Here is an 8,240-nt window from a genome sequence, read left to right as displayed (position 1 = left end):
TAGGCTGTATTAATCCATTCTCACACTGCTATAAAGAACTGCCTGAGACTGGGTAATTTATAAAGGAAAGAGGTTTAATTGACTCACAGTTCAGTGTGGCTGTGGAGGCCTCGGGAGACTTACAATCATGGTGGAAGGGGAAGCAAAATAGGTCCTTCTTCACAGGGTGGCAGGAAGGAGAAGAATGAGAGAAGTGCAGAATGAAGGGGGTAAAAGCCCCTCACAAACCCATTAGATTGCCTGAGAACTCACTCACTATCATGAGAACAGCACAGGGCAACCACCCCCATGATTCAATCACCTCCCACTAAGTCCCTCCCCCTACATATGGGGATTACAACTAGGATTATAATTCAAGATTAGATTTGGGTGGGGAAACAGAGGCAGGCCATATTATTCCACCCCTGGTCCCTCCCAAATCTCATGTCCTCATATTTCAAAACACAATCATGCCTTTCCAACACTGCCAAAGTCTTAACTCATTCCAGCATTAACCCAAAAGTCCAAGTTCAAAGTCTCGTCTGAGACAAGGCAAGTCCTTTCCACCCATGAACCTGTAAAATCAAAAGAAAGTTAGTTATTTCCTAGATATAATGCAAGTACAGGCATTGGGTAAATACACCCATTCCAAATGGGAGAAATTGGCCAAAACAAAGGGACTACAGGCCCCATGCAAGTTTGAAACCCAGTAGGGCAGTCATTAAACCTTACAGTTCCAAAATGACTTCCTTTGACTCCATGTCTCACACCCAGGTCATGCTGGTGCAAGATGTGGGCTGCCACAGCCTTGGGCAGCTCTGGCCCTGTGACTTTACAGGGTACAGCCACCCTCCCAGCTGCTTTCTTGGGCTGCCTTTGAGTGCCTGTGGCTTTTCCAGGCACAAGGTGCAAGTTGTCCTTGGATCTACCATTCTTGGATTTGAAGGGCAGTTGTCCTCTTCTCACAGCTCCACTAGGCAGTGCCCAAGTGGGGACTCTGTGAGGGAGCTCCAGCCCCACATTTCCCTTCTGCACTGCCCTAAAAGAGGTTCTCCATCAGGGCCCTGCCCTCGTAACAACTTCTGCCTGTTCATCCAGGTGTTTCCACACGTCCTCTGAAATCTAGGCAGAGATTCCCCAACCTCAATTCTTTTTTTTTTTCTCCTGACATGGAGTCTCACTCTGTTGCCCAGGCTGGAGTGCAGTGGCATGATCTCAGCTCACTGTGACCTCTACCTCCTGGGTTTAAGTGATTCTCCACTTCAGCCTCCCAGGTAGCTGGGATTACAGGCACCTGCCACCATGCCAGGCTAATTTTTCTATTTTTAGTACAGACAGAGTTTCACCATGTTGGCCAGGCTGGTCTTGAACTCCTGGCCTCAGGAGATCCGCTGGCCTTGGCCTCCCAAGGTGCTGGGATTACAGGCTCACGTGAGCCACCACACCTGGCCCCAAACCTCAATTCTTGACTTCTGTGCACCCACAGGCCCAACACCATGTGCAAGCTTCCAAGGCTTGGGGCTTGAACCCTCTGAAACAATGGCTCAAGTTGTACCTTGGCCCCTTTAACCACGGCAGGAGCTGAAGCAACTGAGATGCAGGGCACTATGTTCCAAGGCTGCATAGAGGAGATGAGAGCCAATGGCCAATGAGCCTGGCCCACAAAACCATTTTTACCTCCTAGGTCTCTGGGCCTGTGATGGGAGGAGCTGCTGTAGGTCTCTGAGATGACCTGGAGACATTTTCCCCATTGTCCTCATGATTAACATTCATCTCTTCATTATTTATGCAAATTTCTGCAGCAGGCTTGAATTTCCCCCAGAAAATGGGTTTTGCATTGCTATCACATCTTCAGGCTGCAAATTTTCTAAACTTTTATGCTGTGCTTCCTCTTGAACCCTTTGTTGCTTAGAAATTTCTTCCCCCAGATACCCTAAATCATCTCTCTCAAGTTCAAAGTTCCACAGACCTCCAGGGCCGGGGCAAAATGCCACCAGCCTCTTTGTTAAAACATAGCAAGAAGCACCTTTATACTAGTTCCCAACAAGTTACTTATCTCCATCTGAGACCACCTCAGCCTGGACTTCATTATACATATCACTATCAGCATTTTGGTCAAAGCCATTCAACAAGTCTCTAGGAAGTTCCAAACTTTCCCACATCATCCTGCCTGTTTTCTTGTGAGCCCTCCAAACTGTTCCAATCTCTGCCTGTTACCCAGTTCCAAAGTCACTTCCACATTTTTTGATATCTTTACAGCAGCACCCCACTACCTGATACCAATTTATTGCAGTAGTCTGTTCTCATGCCGCTGTAAAGACCTGCTCAAGACTGGGCAATTTATAAAGGAAAGAGAGATTTAATTGACTCACAGTTCAGCATGGCTGGGGAGGCCTCAGGAAACCTACAGTTGTGGCGAAAGGGGAGGCAAACACGTCCTTCACATGATGGCAGGAAGGAGAAGAATGAGAGAAATGCAGAATGAAGGGGGGAAAGCCCCTCACAAAACCATCAGATCTCATGCAAACTCACTCACTATCACGAGAACAGCACATCACCTCCATGATTCGACCACTTCCTACGAGGTCTCTCACTCAACACGTGGGGGTTGCAATTTGAATTATAATTCAAGATGAGATTTGGGTAGGAACACAGAGCCAGAACATATACACCTGCTAGAAATTTTCTAAAATCGTATGCCACCCTTGTGCATACAAAAATGGAGAAAATAAAATTGATTAAGGTATTTCTACAAATGTTTTACAGTAACACTCTGACTTCTGAATCCCGTTTGAATCCCACTTGGTTGTGCCAATGTTTTTCCACATGCTATACCCTCTCTGCCATTCAAAGCCCTGGTCATGCAGCAGTTTTGACACTGGGATGTGAACTCATTCACACTCCTGCCCTAGAGATGGGGCCTGTGTTCCCTCCCATTGACTCTTGGTATCCCACTGACTGCTTGGATTAATAGAGTACAGTGGAAGTGACATTGTGTGATTCCCAAGGTGATGCCATAAAAGGCTCTACAATTCCTCCTTGTACCTCTGGTAGAATTCGGCTGTGAATCCATCTGGTCCTGGACTTTTTTTGGTTGGTAAGCTATTGATTATTGCCACAATTTCAGAGCCTGTTATTGGTCTATTCAGAGATTGAACTTCTACCTGGTTTAGTCTTGGGAGGGTGTATGTGTCGAGGAATTTATCCATTTCTTCTAGATTTTCTAGTTTATTTGCATAGATGTGTTTATAGTATTCTCTGATGGTAGTTTGTATTTCTGTGGGATCGGTGGTGATATCCCCTTTATCAATTTTTATTGCATCTATTTGATTCTTCTCTGTTTTCTTCTTTATTAGTCTTGCTAGCAGTCTATCAATTTTGTTGATCTTTTCAAAAAACCAGCTCCTGGATTCATTAATTTTTTGAAGGGTTTTTTGTATCTCTATTTCCTTCAGTTCTGCTCTGATTTTAGTTATTTCTTGCCTTCTGCTAGCTTTTGAATGTATTTTCTCTTGCTTTTCTAGTTCTTTTAATTGTGATGTTAGGGTGTCAATTTTTTATCTTTCCTGTTTCCTCTTGTGGGCATTTAGTGCTATAAATTTCACTCTACACACTGCTTTGAATGTGTCCCAGAGATTCTGGTATGTTGCGTCTTTGTTCTCGTTGGTTTCAAAGAATATCTTTATTTCTGCCTTCATTTCGTTATGTACCCAGTAGTCATTCAGGAGCAGGTTGTTCAGTTTCCATGCAGTTGAGCGGTTTTGAGTAAGTTTCTTAATCCTGAGTTCTAGTTTGATTGCACTGTGGTCTGAGAGACAGTTGTTATAATTTGTGTTCTTTTACATTTGCTGAGGAGTGCTTTACTTCCAACTATGTGGTCAATTTTGGAATAGGTGTGGTGTGGTGCTGAAAAAAATGTATATTCTGTTGATTTGGGGTGGAGAGTTCTGTAGATGTCTATTAGGTCCACTTGGTGCAGAGCTGAGTTCAATTCCTGGGTATCCTTGTTAACTTTCTGTCTCGTTGATCTGTCTAATGTTGACAGTGGGATGTTAAAGTCTCCCATTATTATTGTGTGGGAGTCTAAATCTCTTTGTAGGTCACTAAGGGCTTGCTTTATGAATCTGGTTGCTCCTGTATTGGGTACCATTCCTTCTGAAACTATTCCATGGAAACTAATCAATAGAAAAAGAGGGAATCCTCCCTAACTCATTTTATGAGGCCAGCATCATCCTGATACCAAAGCCTGGCAGAGACATAACCAAAAAAGAGAATTTTAGACCAATATCCTTGATGAACATTGATGCAAAAATCCTCAATAAAATACTGGCAAACTGAATCCAGCAGCACATCAAAAACTTATCCACCATGATCAAGTGGGCTTCATCCCTGGGATGCAAGGCTGGTTCAACATATGCAAATCAATAAATGTAATCCAGCATATAAACAGAACCAAAGACAAAAACCACATGATTATCTCAATAGATGCAGAAAAGGCCTTTGACAAAATTCAACAATGCTTCATGCTAAAAACTCTCAATAAATTAGGTATTGATGAGACGTATCTCAAAATAATAAGAGCTGTCTATGACAAACCCACAGCCAATATCATACTGAATGGGCAAAAACTGGAAGCATTCCCTTTGAAAACTGGCACAAGACAGGGATGCCCTCTCTCACCACTCCTATTCAACATTGTGTTGGAAGTTCTGGCCAGGGCAATCAGGCAGGAGAAGGAAATAAAGGGTATTCGATTAGGAAAAGAGGAAGTCAAATTGTCCCTGTTTGCAGATGACAGGATTGTATATCTAGAAAACCCCATTGTTTCAGCCCCAAATCTCCTTAAGCTGATAAGCAACTTCAGCAAAGTCTCAGGATACAAAATCAATGTACAAAAATCACAAGCATTCTTGTACACCAATAACACACAGAAAGCCAAATCATGAGTGAACTCCCATTCACAATTGCTTCAAAGGGAAGAAAATACCTAGGAACCCAACTTACAAGGGATGTGAAGGACCTCTTCAAGGAGAACTACAAACCACTGCTCAATGAAATAAAAGAGGATACAAACAAATGGAAGAACATTCCATGCTCATGGGTTGGAAGAATCAATATTGTGAAAATGGCCATACTGCCCAAGGTAATTTATAGATTCAATGCCATCTCCATCAAGCTACCAATGACTTTCTTCACAGAATTGGAAAAAACTACTTTAAAGTTCATATGGAACCAAAAAAGAGCCTGCATCGCCAAGTCAATCCTAAGCCAAAAGAACAAAGCTGGAGGCATCACGCTACCTGACTTCAAACTATACTACAAGGCTACAGTAACCAGAACAGCATGGTACTGGTACCACAACAGAGACATAGATCAATGGAACAGAATAGAGCCCTCAGAAATAACGCCGCCTATCTACAACTATCGGATCTTTGACAAACCTGACAAAAACAAGCAATGGGGAAAAGATTCCCTATTTAATAAATGGTGCTGGGAAAACTGGCTAGCCATATGTAGAAAGCTGAAACTGGATCCCTTCCTTACACCTCATACAAAAATTAATTCAAGATGGATTAAAGACTTACATGTTAGACCTAAAACCATAAAAACCCTAGAAGAAAATCTAGGCAATACCATTCAGGACATAGGCATGGGCAAGGACTTCATGTCTAAAACACCAAAAGCAATGGCAACAAAAGCCAAAATTGACAAATGGGATCTAATTAAACTAAAGAGCTTCTGCACAGCAAAAGAAACTACCATCAGAGTGAACAGGCAACCTACAAAATGGGAGAAAATTTTTGCAACCTGCTCATCTGTCAAAGGGCTAATATCCAGAATCTACAATGAACTCAAACAAACTTACAAGAAAAAAACAAACAGCCCCATCAAAAAGTGGGCAAAGGATATGAACAGACACTTCTCAAAAGAAGACATTAATGCAGCCAAAACCACATGAAAAAATGCTCATCATCACTGGCCATCAGAGAAATGCAAATCAAAACCACAGTGAGATACCATCTCACACCAGTTTAGAATGGCCATCATTAAAAAGTCAGCAAACAACAGGTGCTGGAGAGGAAGTGGAGAAATAGGAACACTTTTACACTGTTGGTGGGACTGTAAACTAGTTCAACCATTGTGGAAGTCAGTGTGGCGATTCCTCAAGGATCTAGAACTAGAAATACCATTTGACCCAGCCATCCCATTACTGGGTATATACCCAAAGGATTATAAATCATGCTGCTATAAAGACACAGGCACATGTATGTTTATTGCGGCACTATTCACAATAGCAAAGACTTGGAACCAACCCAAATGTCCAACAACGATAGACTGGATTAAGAAAATGTGGCACATATCCACCATGGAATACTATGCAGCCATAAAAAATGATGAGTTCATGTCCTTTGTAGGGACATGGATGAAGTGGGAAACCATCATTCTCAGCAAACTATCGCAAGGACAAAAAACCAAACACCACATGCTCTCACTCATAGGTGTGAATTGAACAATGAGAACACATGGACATAGGAAGGGGAATATCGCACTCTGGGGACTGTTGTGGGGTGGGGGAGGGAGAGGGATAGCATTAGGAGATATACCTAATGCTAAATGAGGAGTTAATGGGTGCAGCACACCAACATGGCACATGTATACATATGTAACAAACCTGCACATTGTGCACATGTACCCTAAAACTTAAAGTATAATAATAATAAAATTAAATTTAAAAAAAGAAAATGGAAAAAAAAAAAAAGGCTCTTCAATTTCTGACTTGCTCACTGAAAATACTTATTCTTGGAACTCTGAGCCACCTGTTAAAGCCCGAGCACCTTTAAGCCACCATGCTGAGAGGAAGCCCAGGTCATACAGGGAGGCCACATGCAGAGTCTCCATTCACAGTTCTAGCTGAGCCCAGATTTTGAGTCCTCCTGCCGCCAGAACCCACGCTTGTGAGTGGAGGAGCCTCCAGAAATTCCAGTGTCCAATCCTTCAAGTCATGTTGGGCTGCTCAAGCCTTCCCATCAGGGGCTGCAGACATGTGGAGCCCTCCCCACTCTGCCCTGAGTGTCTGACCCTCAGAACTTGTGAGTGTGATAAAATGGGCCTTGTTCTGTGTCCCTAAGTGTGGGGTGGCCTGGTGCACAGCAGTAGAGAACCAGAATGTCCCTCATTCAAAGGACACTGGTAACACTGCAGTTTCCATCTCCCTCCAGGTCTGCCATCCCCTGGGGGACCTCAGTATCATGCAAATGACCTCTCACTGCCAACACTCTGGCCTCCCAGTCCTTGACCTCCTCACCCACAGTGATGTCCTCACCTAAGTCACCTGGGCTAACTTTCCCAGTAAACAAAAAGGCAGGATCTTGGGGGCAGGTGGTGGTTTAAGGGACACTGTCAGGGCTATTGTAAGGGAAATAGAGGTTTTGTCTTACACCCCCTTTATAGATCCTATGACTCCCCCTGGTGTTGTCAACATGCAGGACATTGGGCAGAGCTGCAGGTCACAGTCACCATGTCACCCTTCCTGTCAATCATAACAGAGAATTCTGCCCCCAGGGTAGGGGGACAGCCAGGCAGGTAGCTGGAGGCAAGTCTCTCAGAGCCAGCTGCTGACCCTAGTCTCTGTAACCTGGGCATTTTCCAGGTGGAGGACCTCAGTGTGCACTGGTGACAGAGCATGAGGGTTGCAGCCCCTGGGCACAGGGGGAGGCAGCAGAGAAGGTGGCCAGAGGTAGCCTGTGCTCAGCCTACCAGGGCCCTGGCACAGGGACCTAAGAGTGAGGTGGGGTCACAGGAGCAGCCAGAAAATGGGGAGCTACTGCCATAGTGAACCCTTCTTGGCACTCTTCTTGCTGTTGCTGCTGCCTTCTCTGCCACTTAGTTTGGGGAGCTTCAAGTACTAAAGCCCTGGCTGGAGAATCTTCTACCACCACCCACACGCAGTCTCCATAAACTTCCAAGACTACCAAGACCGGAGTGCAATCCATGGCTAAGGCCACAAGGAGAAGATTCTGAAATACTGCAATATAAGCGCTCCTTCTACAACTTGGAGAGCCACATGACAGTCTCTGCACTTTCAGGAACAGTTTGGTCTGTCTTGGGTTGGCCCTGGGAAAGCTGGGATGTGCATTAGGCACCTTCTGGCTCTCAAAGAAGGAAAGGGGGCCAGTGTTAAGCCTAGGAGAAGTTGTCTTGGTTCCCTTTCCCACTCCTCCTGCTGGGTGGGAATACACTCTATGCTTACTCACTAGTAG

The sequence above is a fragment of the Nomascus leucogenys genome, chromosome 18 (genome assembly GCF_006542625.1).
Source record: "Nomascus leucogenys isolate Asia chromosome 18, Asia_NLE_v1, whole genome shotgun sequence".
NCBI classification, from domain to species: Eukaryota; Metazoa; Chordata; class Mammalia; order Primates; family Hylobatidae; genus Nomascus; species Nomascus leucogenys.
The sequence above is the reverse complement of the archived record's forward strand: the minus strand, read 5'-3'. Positions refer to the sequence as shown.